We start from the raw sequence: 23,773 nt of genomic DNA on the forward strand, positions 1-23,773 counted from the left end.
TCGTATTTTATCCCAAATTGACAAACTTCGACAAAACTCACTTTTTTGATTTGCTTACCCTCTCTCCTTCACGAATTTACTTATCACTTGTTTGAAATAGCATAATACTTATAACCTCAAAAAATAATTTCATTCCCGAGCTTACGTCGATTAACTTACGACGAAACTTTAACGTCCGAAAATGTGGGATGTAACATCTTATTTCCGAGCTTATATAAATTTACTTATGGCGTACTTCCACGTACGAAAACATGGGGTGTAACATCATTCCCCCCTTTAGAACATTCGTCCTCGAATGTTGACTGATGCACTTATCATTCTCATTACCCATAGCTCTCGCGAATACCTTAGTACTCTCCTTGCCATTTAGGCAATTGTTCTTTGAATATACTCAAAGGCCAGGGCATTCCCCCCTTTAGGCCTCTTTCTCACACCACGACTTGTGGTTGGAATCCTTCCAATCTCATAACTGTTGCTACCTTCTATCATGTAGCCTGTACGATTCTGACCTTGTAAATGTGCCTTTGCGACTCTTCTCTCCTTTTTCCTCTAGCTTTTAGCCAATCTCTAGGCCTCACTTTGAAAACATATATAGAGCTTGATAAGATGTCTCTCTGGGCATCTATAGGTATAATGAAGTTCTTTGCTCGATACTTTGTTGAACTTATGAATATTGCTCTATCTTATTTCATAGACCCGGCTATCCATTCGTATGACTTTACTGCATCTAGGTAGGGCATACTATACCATAACTCTTACTTCGATTTATCGTTGCTGAGGTCTGCTACCAAATTCCAGCTTACTCCTGTTGCTTATCCCATATGTATAAATCTAAGTCATTTAATGCTTCCTCATTACTGTTCATCTTAAGAATGACGACCTAATCTCATCTCATACTTTGTGACTTTTGTCCATCCATTGTTGATTCACCTCAATATTGATCTACAATCTACCACTGATGACTTAAAACCTCTTACGTAATCACTAGGGCTCACGTTGCATCGGGGAACATCTGAAATGATTAGACTGATCCACCTGGGGCGATACCATGCTTTCATAACTGTATCTCCTAACATCCCAATGTGATTCACCATACGTGGGTATTTTAATCCTGTACAATTCATGAAATCCCTTTCTTTTCTTCTTCAAATCATTACTCAATCGAAGGCCCAAACGTCATCCTTTATCTACCATAATTACACCCTTATTCTACTATCATAGCAGCATTCCATCTCTTCTAAATGCTACTTATGATGAGTAACTCCTTTGAGTTCATTTAGGCTATACTGAGCTTTCTATAACTTAGAGAAATTATCAGCTCTTTTATTTTCACGGGCTTAATCCCGAGAACTTATACGTTTCTCGTCGCCTCCTCACTCGCCCTTTCTTGTCCTTATTCTTGTCTTCGTAAAACCTTGTCTCTTTACCATACTTTAGCTTGCATCCTACATATATCTATTTATACTACTCGCAACCTTCCTTCAACTTGCTTGCATCATAAATTTCCTTATGTCATTCTAGAACATCAAGCGAGACATCACATCGTCTCTAACTCTTCTTTACTCTCTTAATTAGACTCTTCGATACCTAGAAACCATAGGCTGGAAGACATGCCACTGACGACGCCGCTATCATTCCTGGTTACTGAATTCCCGCGCTTCTAGCCTTATATCCAAAGTATGGACTATTCACAACCTTCTGCATTTGAGTATCGTGTACGTTGTTCACCTTTACCTTACTTACCTTAAAATCTTGCATCACATCTTGTATCTCTTTCGACCTTCCTTCCACATATGTATAATTCACATCCATAACTTGAAGCTTTATAATAATACTTGCACCTCTGGTGTATACATAATCCGATAAGAGCTTCATACTAACTTCTTATGAGGCCTGTATTCTTCTGACCCCCTTATAGAATATGGCTATTGTACTATCTCTCTTGTACCTATGATATTTAAGAGTGATCCTGCAATGTTCTCAATCAGGAGGTCTATAATTTTTTGGGTCCAATAATCAGACTCCTGATTTACTTTGTTGATGTAACTCTTTAGTTTCCTCTTCCTTCTGATCAGCCTTTATGTAGGCGTAAGCTATCTCCCAATCTGCGGCTCATGGTATGAGTTATTACTTTAGCCTTTCATAGATGCTATGGAATATCCGTCATACCATTATTTAATAATTCAATCCCTTGTCTATGATCTGGACTCAATTCTTTCTTTTAACTTATACTAGAGTCTTCTACAACTGTATGATTGTCAACATACATACTGCATGGATGATACTCCGAAATCTTGAGTGGGTTCATAACGTAACTAACTCTGGATCATTGATTGAATAATTCCTTTCGTTCCATCTCACCTTTCTTTAAACGTAAGCAATTACTTTTCCTGGTCTTTCTGCCCCCTTGTTGCCTGCATACTTAGCTTATCTTAGTTCCCATGCATGTCGGAATTTTGTGCAATTCATATGGTCTCGAATATTACTTTTAGTTTCATTTCTCGCTCATTAGCCACACTAGGTGCCACTTCCTTATGCACCGCATACAATATTGTTGTGAGACTGTTGTTACAAGACCATTTCCTCTTTTGGTCACTGTACTTAGGTTGAAGCCTTTTTCCTTATTTCCTCACCTTCGTTGTTGTACTTAGGGAAGACCCTCTGACTCTTGTAAAGCTGCGGGCTTATTACATCATATACCCAATACAATTTTTGATGTTCTTCCTCGCCTATAGTTATCCGTAGTTACTTACTTCCATGCCCTTGTGCTTGTAGGGTTGCTTCTGAACTGATATTTTGACTGTCTTCCCATTGGCACTCTCTTTTATTCCCGTAATACTCATACGGTACTTTTAACTACCCCAATTCCAAGCTGAATATTTCTCAAGTATTACAATGACATTACTGCGAGGCTGAATTCACTATATTGGGTTTTACTATGTTTATCTTGCATGATCTGTTGACTCGTCTGTAACCTCCTATTTAGCCATAACTAGGCTCTTCCTGTATCAATTACTAACTACTCGTTGGCCCATTCTTATATCAATATTCCGCGTAATATTTCTTGGGTTATTTCCTTTGTCTTAACTTACGTCTTGCACTGGATCCTTTTTTGCCAATAACATCTCGGGCAGGGGCCCTTACTTCCTTTCCTTGACATCATGTTTGCATAATGTTTTGGAATCGTAGTATATCTATAGGCTTTGAATAAGTGCAATCTCATCCCTTTTTAAGTTTTATCGCATTATTCCTTTATTATTTCATAGTTACTAGAACCACTTAATCCTGACTTAATGCCACATCACTCCATATTCCCTCCTTTATGGGAGTGCTAAGATTTAGTGCTACGATGATCTACGTATAGATGTTTTACCTCTTCATCTTTGGCGTCTTTTCACATCATCGATGGCCCTTACTCGCCTTGTGGTAATCCTTCTGTATCAACGATAACAAAAATCCCTTACTCGCGAGGGTGACACTTAGTATAACTGGCACATACAGTCCCTTAAGCTTAACTTTGCTCACATTGCTTGCTTTAGGGAAGCGTCTTCCTGAATGACAATTTTCTAAATTTTTCATGAATCTTCTTCTGTTGTCCATTCTATTATCGCCGAAATGCAAATCTGAAATTCTCATGATGCCGACCATTATCGAATCACTCAGTCCCTAATTCATGTTTAGTTTATCTTGTGCACCAATCCATACTGATTTCTATTACTCTTGGGTCTAACTTTTCTTTCTGGTAATCACGTTAGAGTCACGAACTTATTTCTCGAATTGAGGATATGACTTTATGGCCTATACTCTTTTGTTGTCTCAAGGCCTGTTACCTCTCGTATTTTCCTTTCCTTGTCTATAGACTCTGTAATACTATCATCTTTTGATCTACCATTGTCATCCACGTATCACAGCTTATTTATAATTCTTCATTAACTCTCTTCTTATTTCCTGCTAACATTTATGTCTATCACTTTATTCAGAAAATTCGAACAAGACATTCTTTTGCTTTTAGCTCCCCTTGCTCCATCTACTGTCTCTTTGGGTTGCCCAACATTCTTTCTCTACTAGGGACGGGAGTCACACTAAGATAATATTCATCCCTTCCAGGCTTTCAATGCCTATCTTTGTAGTACTCATATCTAGTTGTACTATTTTAGAGTGCACCATCTGGGCGTCTCACAAGGAGATCTATTAGCACATTTGCAATATGCTTTGGAAATGTCAGCTAACGCTAACAATCCATCCACCATTTTGGGTTACCCTAGCCCCATCTAGATCCTGATATCCCGCCTTCTCTTATACTACTTCTGTTAGCCCCCATAGGGCATAAATGCGATGGGGTGTCCAATTGTACATACCTCTGTTATTGTTGAAGGTAACTCAAAAGGCTTGTATTCATTCCTCTGCGATAACCTCCATTAGTTGGGTAGCTCGTACCCTTTTTTATCTTGCTTCTTTTACTTGCTGAAACTTGTATCTACCTTCCGATTCTCTTATTCCTTTTTACCATAAGAGTGGATAAATATTCTTGCCTTAAAGCTCCTTATCAAGAACCTTACACATTTTAGTGCACGCATGATCTACTGAAGACCTCACATTTACTCATCATAAGAATCATGTAAAATCGAGTTCCTCTAACTCAACTCTTCCATAGCTATATCTCTTATCAACCGTCTTTCTGGATGTAGGCATCGTCGTATTATCAATAAGATAGAGTTTAGGAAATTGAGTTCTTACAACTGAACTCTACCACAGGATCTAGAGTAAGAAGAGTGACAGTCCTAAATGCTACAGCCTTCTGCTTATAAGTGTGGTGCACACCCATAAACAAGACTCTACTAGACATGGCTTGTAGACTCCCTAGGACAGAATTGCTCTGATACCACTTTTGTCACGACCCAAACCGATGGGCCGCGACGGGCACCCGGTACCTTACTCAACTGAGTACCAACATAACGTATCTTTCTTATTACATCATCATGGGTAAGTGGGCCAGAAGGGGCATCATGAAATAATTAGAGTAAACATGAGGGAATGTCCGCCATAGAACAACCCAACTTGATATACTGACTTATACATATGACATACGGGCCTATAAGGCCAAAATAAGCACTCATACACTGAACATCGGCCGACAAGGCCATACAATCTTTCATATACATGACTTATGTCTACAAGCCTCTAAGAGTACATAAACGTCATAAGGCCGGGATAGGGCCCCGGCATACCAATCAATACATGCCTAATCATACTGACCAATAGCAACTCCGAAGCAAATGGAGAGCACCAACATCTTTCGCTGAGCTGATAGCCTACTTGGAGGACTCTCAACCTGTCTATCGACCTGCGGGCATGAAATGCAGCGTACCCAGGCAAAAGGGACATCAGTACAAATAATGTACCAAGTATGTAAGGAATGAAAATCAGTAAATAATAGACATGAGAGAAATATGGAGTAAAAGACTTGACATGTATATCTGAATAACTCTGTGAATCACTTCATATTTATAATGTCATGCATATGCATATAAATATCATACCATGCATAGGTATATGCATTCATAACATCATCAAGCCTCCGAGGGTCCCATCATATCATCTCGGCTACTGTGGAAAATTCATCAATGTATACCAGCTGATCAGGTGGTGGTACATATATAACGCCGTAACCTTTTTTCATATATATATATATATATATATATATTATATATATGCGTATATAACGCCATCTGGTCATGGGTCAATATACATGTATAAATGAATGAAGTGCATATGAAATACGTCAATAAAATCTCTCGGAACGTCATAGGACCATTATGCCTTTGATTAATGTCATGAATCAAACTTTATCAACTTACGTATTTTCTGAGACCCATGAACATATGATAGAATAATATGACATATGGGGAATCAAGAACATAAGCATCTCTAGTATTTCTATGAATAGAGTTATTTATGGAAATTGTGTATTTGCTCGTTTCGTTTGTATCGTATTGATCATGCCAAAAAGAAAGAAGGGATAGCCTTAACATACCTGAACCGATTCTCTTGACAATCCCTCCAACACACGTTGATTGCGAAAAAACATGTAACGGCGAGATCGAAATAGGGGACAATCCGTATGATATTCTTGAGAAGGATTGCACCGTACTACCTTAGAATCACAAAATCCAGTTGCTATTACGCAGTATAATTTCATAGGAAATTGTGCTTAAGACTGTTACCTTGTTGAATATGACCATCTTTAATTTGTGATAGAAGTTTCATGTTACTACAGCAAAATTGCAGCTAATCACGTTCTTAAAAATGGATGTGACCCTCCAGTTTTCAAGTCTTACATATTAAATGGATAAATCTCACGTTATCAAGACTTACATATTAAATGGATTGCTCTCACGTTTTCAAGACTTACATATTAAATGGATAGGTGACTCACCTTCTTAAGAATGCCAAATCTTACACTCTAATCTTGCCACATAATATAGTGACTTAAGAGTCACAATTCTTGGGTGGCTTGCTGCCACGTGGAGGAGGGTTTATTCTTACCCAATTCTTTAATTAATCACCCAATAATTCCTTAATTAACTAGGTAATCTCCCATTACCCAATAATTAATCAATTGCTCATATAATTATAAATTACCTCAACTTACTTAAAATACTACTCACTTTTACATACCTTATACACCTTACTATCATGGTCATGTGGTACCTTGTATGGTACTAGTCTATAAATATGGGGTATTATAGCTCGGACCGTATTTTATCCCAAATTGACAAACTTCGACGAAACTCACTTTCTTCGATTCGCTTACCCTCTCTCCTTCACGAATTTACTTATCACTTGTTTGAAATAGCATAATACTTATAACCTCAAAAATAATCTCATTCCCGAGCTTACGTCGATTAACTTACGACGAAACTTTAACGTCCGAAAATGTGGGATGTAACATCTCATTTCCGAGCTTATATCAATTTACTTATGGTGTACTTCCATGTACGAAAACATGGGGTGTAACACTGGGCCCCACCCTGAGCTGGCTGGGACCATGGTGAAGTAACTAGTGCTGAAGTCGTAGTCTGACTCCTCTACTGCACTGGACCTCCCTAGCGACGAGGGCACTGTCTCCACATATGCCCAAACTCCCCGCACTCAAAGAAACACCCCGGAAGTGGTGGTGGTGGGGACTGAATCGGGCCCCGAGTACCATAGTAATTGCTATAAGGGCCTGACATAGATGAACTCTAAGCTAGAAGGGCACTGAGAGATGACTGACTCTGACGAGCATTGTATGAACCATGGCTGGATGGTGCACCACGGTGAACTGGATGAGCCATCTTAGCGGTCCTATAAGGACGACCCCTGCTGTGGTAGGACTGTCCCCCAGAATGAACACCACTGGGACTACCAGAACCTCGAGGCCTCTTGGCCTCCCTCTCCTCATGCTCCTGACTACGGACCATCTCTATCTGCCGAGCAATATCGACCACCTCGTTGTAAGTAGCACCAGATACCCTCTCCCGAGTCATAAGCAATTGTATCTGATATGCGAGGCCATCAATGAACCTCCTAATCCTCTCCCTATCAGTGGGAATCAACCAAACTGCGTGTCGAGCCAACTCAAAAAACCTCATCTCGTACTGGGTCACAGACATGCCATCCTGACATAGTTGCTCAAACTGCCTGTACAGCTCCTCCCTGCGAGATTGTGGCACGAACATCTCCAAGAAGAGATGTCCAGTGGTGCTGCACCAACTGGACTGCGCCTCTCATAAGCCTCCCGCCATCTAAAGGCAGCCCTAGTAAACTAAATAAAAACTAGTAAATGAGACCCCACTGGTCTCCAGAATACCTGCCATGCGAAGAATCCGTTGGCACCTATCCAAAAAGTCTTGGTCATCCTCAGACTCAGCCTCACTGAATGCTGGAGGCTGGAGTCTCCCAAATCTCTCTAGTCTCCTCTGCTCATCATCAGTTATAAAGGGACCCACCTGGGCCTGAGTAACTGCAATCGGTTAGGCTGGTAGTACCCCCGGTGTCTGAAGTCCCTGGATCACCTGCTCTAGTGTACGGGCGGCACGAGTATGAGTACCTCCCCCGGCCTGAGAAGTGGCTGCCACGGCCGGAACAGAGACTGCCTGGGCAAAGCTAGTACACACAGTCAAAATCTGAGCCAAAGACTCCTGAAGTACTGGAATCACAATGGGCATAGTTGGTGCTTGAGCTATCCCCACTGGCTCAACCACATCTGGAACCTGCTCTTGAGCTAGAGCAACTGGTGGATCTGCAGGTGCTGCTCTAGCTGCTGTACGACCTGTATCTCTGCCCCTACCGCGACTTCAGCCTCTCGTGGCCCTAGCCGGTGGTACTGGTGGTTGGCCGTCCTGTCCGGTAGCACGTGTCCTCACCATCTGTGAGAGAATAGAATAACAGATATTTAGTTTCTGGAATCAACAAATCCACAAGACAAGAATACAAGAATGTGAAGTTTTCTAAGGTTCCGGCAGCCTCTCGAAGATAAGCACATATGTCTCTGTACCGATCCGCAAGACTCTACTAAACTTGCTCATGACTTAGGAGACCTATGTAACCTAGGCTCTGATACCAACTTGTCACGATCCAAAACTTAGCCTGTCATGATGGCGCCTAACGTGGTACTAGGCAAGCCGACATTTCAAAAATACTTCCAACACTTTTAAGTAAACAATATAATAACACAGGTTTGAATAATTAAAGTCCTCATAAACTGGATAGGAAGTCAAAACTAAATACGAAGGTTCCCAAAACCAGGGTGTCACTGAGTACATGAGCGTCTATATAACACAAGTCTGAAAATACTGTCTCTGGAGAACTGAAACTAAATACATGAAACTGAAAAATAGGGAGAGAGAGTCAAGATCTGCGAATGCCAGGCAACTACCTTGAAACCCCTAAATGATCAGGCTGTGCGGATAATCAACACCCATTATGACCAGAAGCACCTGGATCTGCACACGAAGTGCAGGGTGTTGCGTGAGTACAACCAACTCAGTAAGTAACAAGACTAAATATTGGACTGAAAGTAGTGACGAGTTTCACAGATACAGTTCAATATCAGAAAATACAATTACAGAAAAATAGACATGCTTTCAAATTCGTCCGTTAAGGCTAAAACAGATAATTCATGCCAAGTTTAATTGAAACAGGATATAGTATCTCTCAGAAATTTCATGACAGTGATATATGACAGCTGAAGTACAACAGTAATGAAATCAAGTACATATTCTCAGAATGACAGACACTCAGTCCTCTCATTCACTCCCACAGTGACTCATTCCTCGCAATCTCTCATTTCTCTCAGACACTCGGCATTCGCGCTCGGCACTCGCACTCAGTAGGTACCTGCGCTCACTGGGGTGTACAGACTCCGAAAGGGCTCCTTCAGCCCAAGCACTATAATAATCCAATCATGGCATAAATCAATAAAACATACTGCAGCGTGCAACCCTCTCCCATAATTATCCTCACAATCAGGCCCTCAGTCTCACTTAGTCATCAATCTCTCCAGTCTCTTGGGCTCTCAATAATCATGATAATCGGCCCAAACAACGATAATATAATGTGTCAATATATGGTTCCATGGAATTGACCAAATCATAATTCCTACAGTGCACGCCCACATGCCCGTCACCTAGCATGTGTGTCACCTCAAAACCAATCACATAACACATAATACAGGGTTTCATACCCTCAGAATCAAATTTAGAACTGTTACTTACCTCAATCCGTGAAAATCCCTACTCCAACATGCCTTTGCCTCGCGAATCAGACTCCAAATGCCCCGAATCTAGCCACAAACAGTTCGATACAATCAACACAAGCTAAAGGAAACAATTCCACAAGAAAATACTAAGTTATTAATCAAAAGTCAAAAGTCAACTTAAAAGTCAGGCCCACATCTCGGAATCCCTCATAGAATTTGAAAGCCCATTCAACCACGAGTCTAACCATACCAAATTTACCAAAATCCGAAACTAAATCATTACTCAAATCCCCAAATTAAACTCTCCAAATCCCTAGCCTCAAATTCCCAATTTGCACCTCAAAACCACACAATCTAGGTGGGAAAAGCAATGGGGAAACATAATGATTGAACAAATTTAACCACAAGTGACTTACCTCAAGAAATCTCCTGAAAGTCCTCTCAAAAATCGCCTTAGACCGAGTTTGCAAAGTCCAAAATGAGAGAAATCACGAACCCTTCGGATTTAAACACTGCCCAGCTATCCCGCTTATGCGGTCCAAAAATCCGCTTCTGCGGTACCGCTTTTGTGGTAAAACATCCGCATCTGTAGAGGTCACTTAAGGACCGACCAACTGCTTCTGCGGTCCCAATTCCCGCTCCTGCGGGTGCGCATCTGTGCAAGCCCATCTGCTTCTGCGGACCAGTGACTTCAGCCTTCTCCGCTCCTGCGACCGGCCTCTGCATCTACGAGATCTCAGGTGCGGAATTTTCCCTCGCACCTGCGCAAACCTTCCCTTTGCCCAGAACCGCATTTGCGATCCTAGGGCCGCTTCTGCGGCTCCGCACCTGAGGCCACTCCCTCACAGGTACGGTCACACCATAGCAGAACACACCAGCCTTCAAATATTCCAAAAATTCCATCCGATTTTGAGCCAAATCACTCTCGAGGCCCCCAGGACCTCAACCAAACATGCCCACCAGTCCCAAAATACGATACGAACTTAGTTGAGCCCTCAAATCACATCAAACAACATCAAAAATAGGAATCACACCTCAATTCAAGCCTAATGAAAACTAAGGAATTCTAACTTCTACAAACGATGTCGAAACCTATCAAATCACGTCCGATTGATCTCAAACTTTGCACACAAGTCACAAATGACACCATAGACCTACTCCAACTCCCAGAACCCCAATCTGAGCCCGATATCCACAAAGTCCACTCTCGGTCAAACTTCAAAATTTCCAACTTTCGCCAATTCAAGCCTAATTCCACTACGGACCTCCAAATCACAATTCGGACACACTCCTAAGTCCAAAATCACCCGACGGAGCTAATTAAACTACCAAAACTCCATTTCGGAGTCGTTTACATATAAGTTAACATCCGACCAACCTTTCCAACTCAAGTTTTTAACCTTGAGACTAAGTGTCTCAATTCATTCCGAAACCTCTCCGGACCCGAACCAACTACCCCGGCAAGTCACATAACAAGTGTAAAGCATAAAATGAGTAGTAAATGGGGGAACGGGGCTACAACTCTCGAAACGACCGGTCAAGTCGTTACAAATATAGACTTAGTAATGATATAGATATACCGCAAGTTCCAGCACCATCCCATGAAAATCTCAGATCTTAGTCATGTACAATTCTGGGGAACCCCTCAACACTGCATATATACCTCAGACCCAAAACTGATATGACACTTGCCCATGCAATCTGATCGTCGATAATAGACTCCCCCACTTGGCACGGAGTCATAGGGCACAACATTCGATGATCCCACACTTGAACAACTGAAGATCTACCAACACGCCCACATCCTTAGTCTGGACAATACCTCGAGACAATGATCGAGCATTTATGGCCCCCTCGTAGACCATCCGTAGCATTACAACCCGTCGGAGCATAGCTGATACCGAGCGCGCAACATCATATACGAGGGGATGTAAAGGGATATAAGATGCATGCTTCAAGCTGAATCAATGTCGCACGATAAGGATTGAAATGAGAGGTTCCTAATAGTTATGTAGCCTCTCGAAGATAAGTATAGACATCTCCGTATCGATCCGCAAGACTCTACTAAACTTGCTTATGACTCATAGCACATATGAACCTAGAGCTCTGATACCAACTTGTCACGACCCCAATTTACCACCTTAGGATGTCGTGATGGCCCCTAGTCTCTAAGACTAGGTAAGCCTAATACATGCTAATTTAATAAAAGAATTAAACTATATAATCATTTATCATAAACTATTAAATGACATACATAGCCACAAGCAGCCAATAGTTATACATTTCCCAAAACCAGTAGTACTGAGTCATAAGCACTACTAAAACACACTAGAATTTCTAAACACAATAATATTTTGAATTATAATTTAACAGTAGCATAATGAAGTAAGATGGAGACTTCGAGGCTTGCGAATGTCAAGCAGGTATACCTTGAAGTCTCCTATCGTGCAGACGCAACTCTCAACAACACAATCAAATACCTGGATCTGCACAAAAATGTGCAGAAGCGTAGCATGAGTACACCACAATGGTACCCAGTAAATATCAAGCCTAACCTCGATAGTGTAGTGACGAGGCCAGGTCAAGACACCTATTAGACATAGAAACCTGTTCAAGATATATATAAGCTAACAATGGAAAGATCAATGTAAGACCAATGACGGAAAAATTATTGATTTACAACCAACAATGAAGTAATAGAAATATAAATGGTAGCAAGTGGTAAACTAGTAATAAAGAAACAACATAATCAGAACACCGATGAGATGTAAATGAACTCAAATAAGAAAAAACGGATGACAAATCAAATAATCAAATCGCTCCCAACGCATGGACTTACAACAAGAATTATCCCGAGGTACCACACCTCATAAACCGCAAGTTATGTACCATAATTTCTAAATCTTACACATATGGCACCTCGTGCCTACAATAACAATCACCTTCAAAGCCCACGTGCTGCCATGTACTTTGCAACCGTGATAAATATTAATTTAGATGAACGAAAGATATATTTAAATACTATAAAATATAATAACAATCTTGAATAAAGTAAGGTGTCAAATGAAATAATGAGTTTATTTTAGAAATCAAGTAAAGTAAAATAATATACAATTTGTACGAAACAGAGTATAAGATGAGTTTAGTTTAGAAATCAATAAAATTAAGTAAAAGTATCATTTTTAAACAAAGCAAAACATAACTTAAATTAACGAATTAAATATAGAATTTGTTAAAGAAAAACATGATAACAATTTTAAGTAAGGTAAACATCTAACATGGTGATGAATATAGTTTGAGAACCCAATTATAGTGAAAGTGCGATAACCATTTAGAATAATAAGGCACCGAGTGAGATAAAGAGTTATATCTTAAGAGGCACATAGAATAAAGCATTTTAATAATTCTTTTATTTTAGCCATTATGTTACCAACAACTCAACAGAATATGATATAGTGACTCCACGCAATTAAATTCACATTGACAATCAATTCACCAAGTTATAACAGAGGCACAGATTGGCATGTTATAGCAACACAACAAATTACGTAGAATGCATGACTCACACAAGAAACTACAATCGTTCCAACACCAAGATAACAACGAATAACCAAACACAATCAAAATACGGATGAATGATTGAAGGAAGAACAATGACCATTCAAATCAACAAGTTGTTCTAACATGGAATGTACAATAAAAATCACAACCGAGGTACCGCCTCATATTCACATTTCACAATTTCAATCACAATCTTTACTTATATCACCATGTGAGCCTTATATTTGGTTTTGAAAATCATTTTTTCTGAAATAGCTACACGCGTTTTAGCCTACGTTATCTCACCGCGTGGCTTCAAGTAGTTCCCCTACTAGCAACACGCGTATCAACTCCACCTTATCTCACCGCATACATATCAACCCCTAGCCTTATACCACCGCATGTGTATCAATATCACAACACAATCACAACTCGCACCACAAGTGCCCATATGCCACAACTTGCCACAAAGTCAACAACACCAATATTTTCATAACAAATAGCTCATGGCTCAACCATAATGTGTACATGAATTTCAACAATAACAAAATGAACAAGAATGCTCAACAAGGAAAGGTATATCAACAAATAACAACTTCGCCTCAATGTGATAACAGCTATTATAACTTCAACACCAATAACTTAACAAGATGATATTCCACAAAATAACAACTTCAATTAAAAGTAATTCAACAATTAAGAGGTGACGTGACAATAAGGAATGCAATAACTTCAACTAAAGCATATAAGAGCAAAATAACAAGTAAGACGTAGAACATGTGCTAACAACGTCAAACAGAACATGTAAGAGTAGATTAACAATGAGAGATATAACATATTATGACAATTCAATTAAAGACATGGAAGGAGTCTAGATAATCTAAACCGGTAAAATACCACATATAGCCCGTGTACCGACTCGTCACCTTACGTACACGACATTCACATAACATAAATAGCACAATCAATCCAAATCCTAAGGGGTAGTTTCCCCACACAAAGTTAGGCAAGATACTTACCTCAACTAGGTCAACTCAACCCTCTAAAATAGCTTTTTTCCTAAAATTCGCCTCCACACGGCTCAAATCTAACAAAAAATGACTTAATAATATCAAACAATGCAAGAGAAACCAATTACAATAAATAAAGTTATGATCTTTATATTATTCCTAAAAAGTCAACAAAAGTCAACGTCGGGCCGCCTTGGATTCCGAATCCAAGCTTACTCGAGAAAAGCCCGAACTAATACAATCTCACACGAATGAAACCGACTCAATCGGAGTCCAATAGCTCAACCAATTTGTCAAAATATCGCTCTTGGATGTTCATAACCCAAGAGTCCAAACTAGTTGGGTCCCATATCTCCCGAAATACTCCTTCAAAACTTACCAAATTCGAGTGTGTTGTTCTCATAATATAGGACAACAAAAGCCCAAAAGGAATCGGGAAATAAACGCCTCTAACTCATTTTTAATTTTTAAAATTTAGGACATAACCCTAGGTCTTGATTTAAAAAATTAAATGAGTTTTCAATTAAAATCATGGATTAAAGCTTAAACTAAGGGAATGAATCAAAGGGCAATACTTAGGTTTGGTTTAGACCTTACCCTAAGGAAGAAACTTGAAGAACATCCTTGAATTCTCCTAATCCCAAACTTTCAAGATGAGAAAAACGCCAACAACATTAATAGACAAAAATGTCCAGCTGTTCTGCCTTGTTTCTTCTGTCAAACAATCCCGAAACTCGCTTTTGATGCCTCCAATGGATTCCTCGTGAAATTTCAGTCAAGTTAGGCTTTTGAATCACTCTATTTTCCCTTATAATGAAGGAAATATGTTGATTTCAATATTTGGACATAGTGCAGATTTTAAATACGAATTCAGTGGCAATTTCGTAATCAATCTGAAAAATCTAACAACCCAATTCTTAGTCAAATGACCATAAATTCTTATATGATGTCAAAACTTGATGATTTCAGTTGTTATAGTTCCAAAATTATGATATATATATAATTCTTTAGTCGAAACACGAATCAAAGGCCGTTTGCTCAATATGGTAACCTTTATGCTCAAATCGATGCCGAAACCGAAAACAATCACCATACAACCCAAACTTATCCAAAACTCATCGGAATTTAACCAACCTTTGTGAAAATGTCCAAAATTATCATTAAAACTTATTGGAATAATTAAAACCTGATTTCGAGTCCGGTTACCCAAAAATCTAACCTTGGTCAACTCTTCCAACTTAAGCTTCTAAAACGAGAATCATTGTTCCAAATCAATCCCGAACCGCTTGGAAACCGAAACCAACCATACACGCAAGTCATAATACATAATATGAAGCTACTCAAAGTCTCAAACCACCGAATGAAACGCTAAAACTCAAAATGACCGGTCGGATCGTTACATTCAAGGTTTACGAGTATTTCTTTAAATAATACATTAGTCATTCAATTATTTTTCTTATATTTAAAATTTTAATATCAATTAAATTTTGTTATTAAATCATGCTTGGGAGTAAGAACAAATATTAGCAATTACAAACGTAGTAATCTCAGAAAATTCCAATTTTTTAAAAAAAATTTCAAATACCAAGCTTAATTAAAATATATTTAATTTTAAGAATATAAAAGAAAGAGAATTGTTGGTAAGATTCAATAACATTAATGGTTGTGCTAGCATAAAAATTCAAAAGCGTTATGTCAATCGATTATTTTTTATTAGATTGAATATAAAATTCTTACTGGATAAAATTTATAATTACAGTTAAATATTTAAAACTTTGGATGAGCTAATATTAAGATTTGAATCATTAAAAAAATTTATTCTTTTTAACGTTAAGAATTATTAATTAAGTCCTAATTCACCAAAAAAGTCTTCGATTTAACTAACTTGCAAAAAATATAAGTTATTCTTTTCGTAATTCATCAAATAAATCGGTTATAGTATATTATTAAGAGTTAAATTATTGCAAACGTTAGACAATAAGGATGAAACATTAGAAGATAAAATATATTCTAAGTGAGTTGACATTAATTATTTTTCTTTCTTTTGGTATTCTTCTAAACAATAACAACTCCCTATATGTTTCTATGTAAGAAGTTACTTATTGTAAAATATTAACTTAAATTTTAAAGCATAGCATTTGATATGTTAAATTGATCGAAACAGCGCAAAATTTGACTTTTGATCCAAAAAAAGAAGTCGTGTTACTTCTGTTCAATGCAAGTTTCCACATCTAAAGAGACTTATTGGTGAAATTCTATGTTATAACATCATCTGGACCGGTTATGGTTTTATGCTGTTGAATGATGCATCTTGTCTTTCTCTGCCTTGAAAGTAGCAAAAAAAATTAATTTTTAATAAAAATATGTACTTTCTTTTGAAAAAAGATAGTAATTCTCTTCTCAATCGGAGGCGGATTTACGTTGCGGGTTGAGGGGTCACGTGACCCCGTTAGCCTCGGCAAATACTTTGTATATTTATATTATATATATCTGTACATGTTGGATTTTAAGTTTAGTTTAGCTTAAAAGATGGTGAATGAGAAATGGAGGGAAAAATGAAAATTTGATTTTCCCTCCTTGACAAAGGGACATTGTCCCATATTGGAGGAGGAAAAGGCTTTTGATGGGTATATATGATGGGTATATATATAATTGCGCTTCTTCTAGCTCTTAAAGAGTTAAGAAGAAGGCAAGCCTCGCGCCGTCGTCATCGTCGCTCGCTTGGCTCGGCTTCGGCTTCGGCTTCGGATATGATTGATTAATTTTTTGGACCAAATTTATTTGTTAATATTAAGATTAACGTAATATTATGTTAATCCAAATTAGTTATTTCTGTAACGGTAAATTAATTTTTCTCCGCGTTTGATTTTCCCGTTTTATTTTTGCGTAAATAGCCATTTATGTAATGGCCGTTCTTACGCGAACAATCATAACAGTCACTCTGAAGAGTTATACATCTGCATTTAAACCCAACCTGTTTGGCTATAAATAGCAGACTATTCCCTCAGATTTTTCTTACGAAATTTCTGAATTCTCCTCTTCCTTTGTGCATTGTTTTCTTACAAAACAAATAACGTAATTGTGATTTTGCTGCCGCCATTTGTGTTCGTTGAAACACTGAGGTTTGAAGTACCGCTACACCAGTGTGTAATCCGTTCTATCTTGGGAGGAAATAATCCACAACCTCGGGTACTAGGAGGAGATTATATTCTTTAAGGAAACATTGTGAATTCAGTGGGCTCGGATTAATTTCTACTTCTTCTACATTTCTGTTTATCCATTGTTTTCTTCTCGAGAGTTATTTTATAAATACAGTATACTAACAAGCTTAAGAAACTTAAATTTATATTATGTATTTGTGTTATATATACTGTTCTGGAGACTAAAACCTGTGTTGTTTTCTACTCCTGTTTTGGTGATTAAAGCCTTCGTGATTTTCTGCTCCATTTGTTTACTTTACCGTATATTCTGTTTTGATTTACTATCTGTTATTTGGGGTTAAAATTTTAACGATTTTCTACTCCATTGGAGATTAAAATCTACATGATTTTCTACTCCAGTTTTATTTGCTTTGAAGATATAAAAACTTCGTCGTATATTAAACATTTGTTTGTGTCCTTCTTTTATAGAAATGACGACTCAGAACGGAAACCAGCCTGTTCCTATGGTAACTGCCAATGCATCGACAAGCCGAACAACACCGACATTAGCACCGGCACCTGCAGAAAAGCACGAAAAATATTTCGGGATTGATTTCAAGCGGTGGCAGCAGAAGATATTCTTCTACTTGACGACTTTAAGACTACAAAAGTTCATTAAGGAAGATGTTGTTGTTCTGCCTGATGAAACTCCAAACAATGAACGCTTTCTCATGACTGAGACGTGGAAGCATTCTGATTTTTTGTGCAAGAATTACATTCTTAGCGGACTGGAAGACGATCTGTATAACATCTATAGTAATGTGGAGACGTCAAAAGAACTGTGGATTGCGCTTGAAAAGAAATACAAAATAGAAGATGCCGGGTTGAAGAAATTTGTTGCCGCAAAATTTTTGTACTACAAAATGGTATATACCAAGTCTGTTATTACCCAAGTCCAGAAATTACAAGTGATTATTCACGATCTCCTTGATGAAGGTATAAGTCGAATTAATAATTATGTTGAAAGTATTAATTATATTATTATTACTAATAGAATTTTCATTGAAGGTCTTGTCATCAATGAAGCATTCTAAGTTGCAGCGATGATTGAGAGGTTGCCTCCTTTGTGGAATGACTTCAAAAATTAATTGTAACACAAACACAAGGAGACGTCGCAACGGCCTCAAGACTACTATATGAAACACATCAACAGGTCGGGCCTTCCCCTCTTGGACGCCCTCTACTCGCCCGAATACTCCACTGTGACACACCTGTCCGGAGTCTAGGATAATCTCTCAACCTGTGGCTGGTATCTCCAAACTCGAAGCAACCTCTCTACTAACGTAGCTGTGGGAACTGTGCGGTACGGGTACTATGAGACCCATGAGCACCTGAAACACTGTGCGAAGCCTGAAGTACAAACTGAACTGCTAACCCACAAAACCTCTACCATGTCGTACCCTGCCCCCAAAATAAGGACCAGTAGATCTCTCCGGTCTACGAGGCCTCCTCGCCTCCCTGTCCTCTCTCTCCTGATCTTGCCTGTACTCTCTCTTATGGCCCCGCCTGTCTCCTCTCTCCTGATCCCACATGTCCTCTACTCGGCGAGCGATCCCTACCACCTGCTGAAACAAAACATCTGACTCTAACTCCCAAGCCGTGGTGAATCAAATATCATGCCTGAGTCCTTCAATGAATCTACGAATACGCTCTCTAACTGTGGCGACCAAAGCAGGTGCATGCCTGGCCAAATCACTGAATCTCACGGCATACTCTGACACTGACATAGTGCCCTGGCGTAGCTGCTCAAACTCTGTGCGCCATGAATCTCGAAGGGACTGAGGTACAAACTCTCTCAGGGATACCTCTGAAAACTGAACCCATGTAAGTGAAGCTGACTTGGCCGGGTTACTCAACTCATATGCCCGCCACCACTGTCATGACTTGAAATTTCCCACCGACGAGACCGTGATGGCGCCTAACATTTCACTTGCTAGGCAAGACAACGTTAGAAAATTGTTAAACCAATTCCTTATTTCCATTAAGTAAATAAAAATAATGGGAACCCTCTCTCACTCTAAAATGTCAGATAATAGCTCAAAAATGACCCAAAGAGTGTATTTAATGAAATAGGGTCGGGTTTTAAAAACCCTAAAATGGAGTTCCGAAACAGGTTCTGCGGTCGCATATGCAACCGCATATCGGTAGCATAATTGGTTACAAAATAGCCAAAAGAATTACCTGTGTATGCGGTTACTATGCGGTCCGCATAACAGTTATGCGGTCGCATAGTCGACCGCATAGCTGCTTCCAGAATAGCCCTCTCCTGCTCACTTCTGCGGCCATTATGCAGCCCGCAGAGTGATTATGTGGTCGCATAATGGACCGCATAAATGCACTTTTCCGGCAAAAAAATTCCTTTACTTTCCTATGCATTGTTCAACCCAAAAAGTCCGAGCCGCGGCGAGAAAGATCGCCGCGAAGAATTTCTATAATCCTCAAACACGTAAGCCTAGTCGGGCACTATGAAACATTATTTTCTTTGCAAATTTTACCAGGCCTTACACTTAAGTACTTCAAAATTTTCTGGGGTGTTACAAGCATGACGGGCCAAATCAACAAAATGGGTCTCATACTGAGTAACAGTCATACTTCCCTGCTGGAGACGCTCAAACTGACAGCGACGCTCCTCTCTCAATGTGATAAGCAGAAATTTCTCTATGAAGAGCTGAGAGAACTGGTCCCAAGTAATAGCAGGCGACCCAGCTGGTCTGGTCAACAAGTAATTTCTCCACTAGTTTTTGACGGAACCAGTCATCTGAAATGCAGCAAAATTGACCCCATTGGTCTCCACTATACCCATGTTCCGTAAAACCTCGTGACAACTGTCAAGATACTACTGGGGATCCTCTGAAGGAGCACCACTGATGTGAATGGGAAAGAGCTTGATAAACCTGTCCAATCTCCATAAAGCCTCAGAAGACATAGCTGGCCCATCTCCGACATGTGCCGCAATAACCGGCTAAACTAATCCAACTGGCTGAGCTGCTGGAGCCTGATACTGGGGAGCTATCTGCTCTGGAGCAGGAGTGGTAGGAGTCTGGGCTCCTCCTCCAGCCTGAGAGACTGCTGGTGCCATGGGAAATGCGCCAGTCTGGGCCACACTCTCCATAAGGCCCACCAAATGGACCAAAGCGTCCTGAAGTACTGGGGTGGCAATGAACCCCTCCGGAACCTGAGCTAGTCCGGCAGGAACAGTCTGGGCTGGAACCTCCTCATCAAGCTCTATCTAAGACTCCACTGCTGGTGCTGCTGCTCGGGCCCTAGGCTGAGCCCTGCCCCTGCCTCGGCCTAGACCTCTGCCCCACGTTGGAGCTGTCACTGGAGGCTCTGGATGCTGCTCAACTGAGGAAGTGGTACGTGTTCTCGCCATCTGCGAGAGAATAAGAGTAGAAGAGTTCAATCAGTATTGAGAAAGCAAAATCGCACGACAGAGTAGAATAGAAGTGAAACTTGTTCCTAAACTTCATAGCCTTTGGAAGATAAGCACAGACGTCTCTGTACCGATCCTCCAGACTGTACTAAGCTTGCTCGTGAATCGTGAGACCTAGGCAACCTAGTGCTCTGATACCAACTGTCACGACCCAAAATTTTCCACCGACGGGACCGTGATGGCGCCTAACATTTCACTTGCTAGGCAAGCCAATGTTAGAAAATCGTTAAACCAATTCCTTATTTCCATTCAGTAAATAACAATAATTAACTAAGATGAAATATAATAAGTGCAGAATATCATAAAATTGTATTAATTAATACCACCCGGATCTGGAGTCACAATTCACGAGCATTCTAGAATTTACTACAAGTAATAGTCTGAAATAAATACAACTGTCTGAATGAAAGAAAACTGTAGGACGTAAAAGATAAACGGGGACTTCAAGGTCTGTGAACGCCGACAGATCGACCTTGAGACTCCGGACAGCGGACCAGTAGCAAATCTCGATCAACCTGAGCCGGTATCAAAATCTGCACAGAAAGTGCAGAGTGCAGCATCAGTACAACCGACCCCATGTACTGGTAAGTGTCGAGCCTAACCTCGGCGAAGTAGTGGCGAGGCTAGGACGAGACTCCCACATATAACCTGAACAGTATAATCATGCTAGTGGCAACAACAGTAAGTAAAGCAATAACGCAGAATTAATGGGAAAGGGACATACAGTGGGGGAATACAACATAAAGAGTGTGAATAATGAAAAGACAGAATTAAACAGAAAATCCTTAAACGAATTGAGCAATTAAACAACAAAGGAAAACTGCACGGCATCACCCTTCGTGCTTTTACTCTCAACCTCACCAAATAAATAAATAGAACGGCACGACGTCACCCTTCGTACATTAAACCTCTCATAATATACACGGCATCACCCTTCGTGCTTTACACTCTTCCTCACAATATAAATAAAATATGCACGGCATCACCCTTTCTGCTTTACACTCTTCCTCACAATATAAATAAAGCATGCACGGCATCACCCTTCATGCTTTACACTCCTCACCAATCACAGAATCGATAACAACGGATAAATAAGAGTATCACAAAGGAACCAGTATTTTGCCCATAATCAATAGCACAATGTAATCTCAACCTTAAATCAATATTCGAAAGTTACCAAATCTCAGTGAAACCAGATATGAGTTACCCAACATTTCAAATAACCCGCTAAGCATGGATAGTAGAATTTGAGGCTACAAAATAGACAAGAATAGAATTTCACTCGCATGCTATGACTCGACAGCGACGCATAGATGCTCGTCACCTCACCTATACATCGTATTTAACAACCAAACACGTAGCAAATGAACACATAATACCTATTCCCTCAAGCCAAAGTTAGACACGACACTTACCTCACTCCGAAGGCCACTTAATTCTCAATCACAGTTTTTCCTTTAGAATTCACCTCTAAACCACTTGTATCTATTCAAAAATGACTCAATAATATCAAATATTGCTAAAGGAATCAATTATATTTCATAAATTAAATTTCTAAAATTTTCCTCCAAAAAGTCGAAAAAATCGACCCCGAACCTGCTTGATCAAAACCCGAGGTTCGGACCAAAATCTTTTTACCCATTCATCCCCGAGCCCGAATATGTAATTAGTTTTGGAATTCGACCTTAAATCGAGGTCTAAATCCCAAATTCCCGAAATCCCTAGTTTCCCCTAACCCCTAATTCTACCATAAAAACTCTAGATTTTAGGTTGAATTCTAGTAAAATGAAGTAAAAGATTGAAAGAAAGGAGTTAAGGAACACTCACCTATAATTTGGGGAAGAAAATGTCTTTGAAAAATCAACCTAGGCTTCCTATCCTTTTGAAAACGAGAAGAAAAATGGCTGGAATCCGAATTAAATGAACTCACGGCCCAGCGACCTTCGCACCTGTGGTGCTTTGGTCGCACTTGCGCATCCGCACGTCGGACAGGATGTGCGCTTCTGTGGAAAAGGACTGGGCCAACTGGGGCCGCACCTGCGGACAGGGTTCCGCTTCTGCGGTCCCGCTCTTGCGGAGAAAGGTCCGCATCTGCAGAAAAATGAAGTCCAGGCCTGGGTCGCACCTGCGACCAAAGGCTCGCAGGTGCAGGCACACCAGATTTGGTGCACCAGTAGCCTTGTTGAGGTTTGAACTCAACTCGCGCATCGCCCGAATGGCACCCGAGCCCTCAGGGCTCCAAACCAAACATGCACGTTAGTCTAAAAATATCATACGAACTTGCTCGTGTGATTAAATCGCCAAAATAACACCTAGAACAATGAATTTAGCTCCAAATCAAATGAAATTCTCAAGAACACTTTAAAATTCCTATCTTCTCAACTGGACGTTCGAATCACGTCAAATCAACGCCGTTTCTCACCAAATTTCACAGACAGGTCTTCAATATCATAATGAACCTGTACCGGGCTCCGGAACCAAAATACGAATCCGATACTAACAATGCCAAATATCAATCAATTCTTAAAAACAAATAATTTTCATCAAAAATTCATAACTCAAGCTAGGGACCTCCGAATTCGAATTCGATACGGACCTATCGGGACCGTCAAAGCACGGATCCGGGCCCGTTTACCAAAAATGTTGACCGAAGTCAACTAAAATCAACTTTTAAAGCAAAAATTCTTATTTTCATTAGTTTTCAACATAAAAGCTTTTCGGAAACCTGCCCGGACTGCGCACACAAATCGAGGAGGGTAAAAATGATATTTTTTAGGCTTAAGAGTACAGATTCGAATTCTAAAACATAAGATGACCTTTTGGGTCATCACAACCACTGATAAGCTGC

Source organism: Nicotiana tomentosiformis, chromosome 8, assembly GCF_000390325.3.
Source record: "Nicotiana tomentosiformis chromosome 8, ASM39032v3, whole genome shotgun sequence".
NCBI lineage: Eukaryota > Viridiplantae > Streptophyta > Magnoliopsida > Solanales > Solanaceae > Nicotiana > Nicotiana tomentosiformis.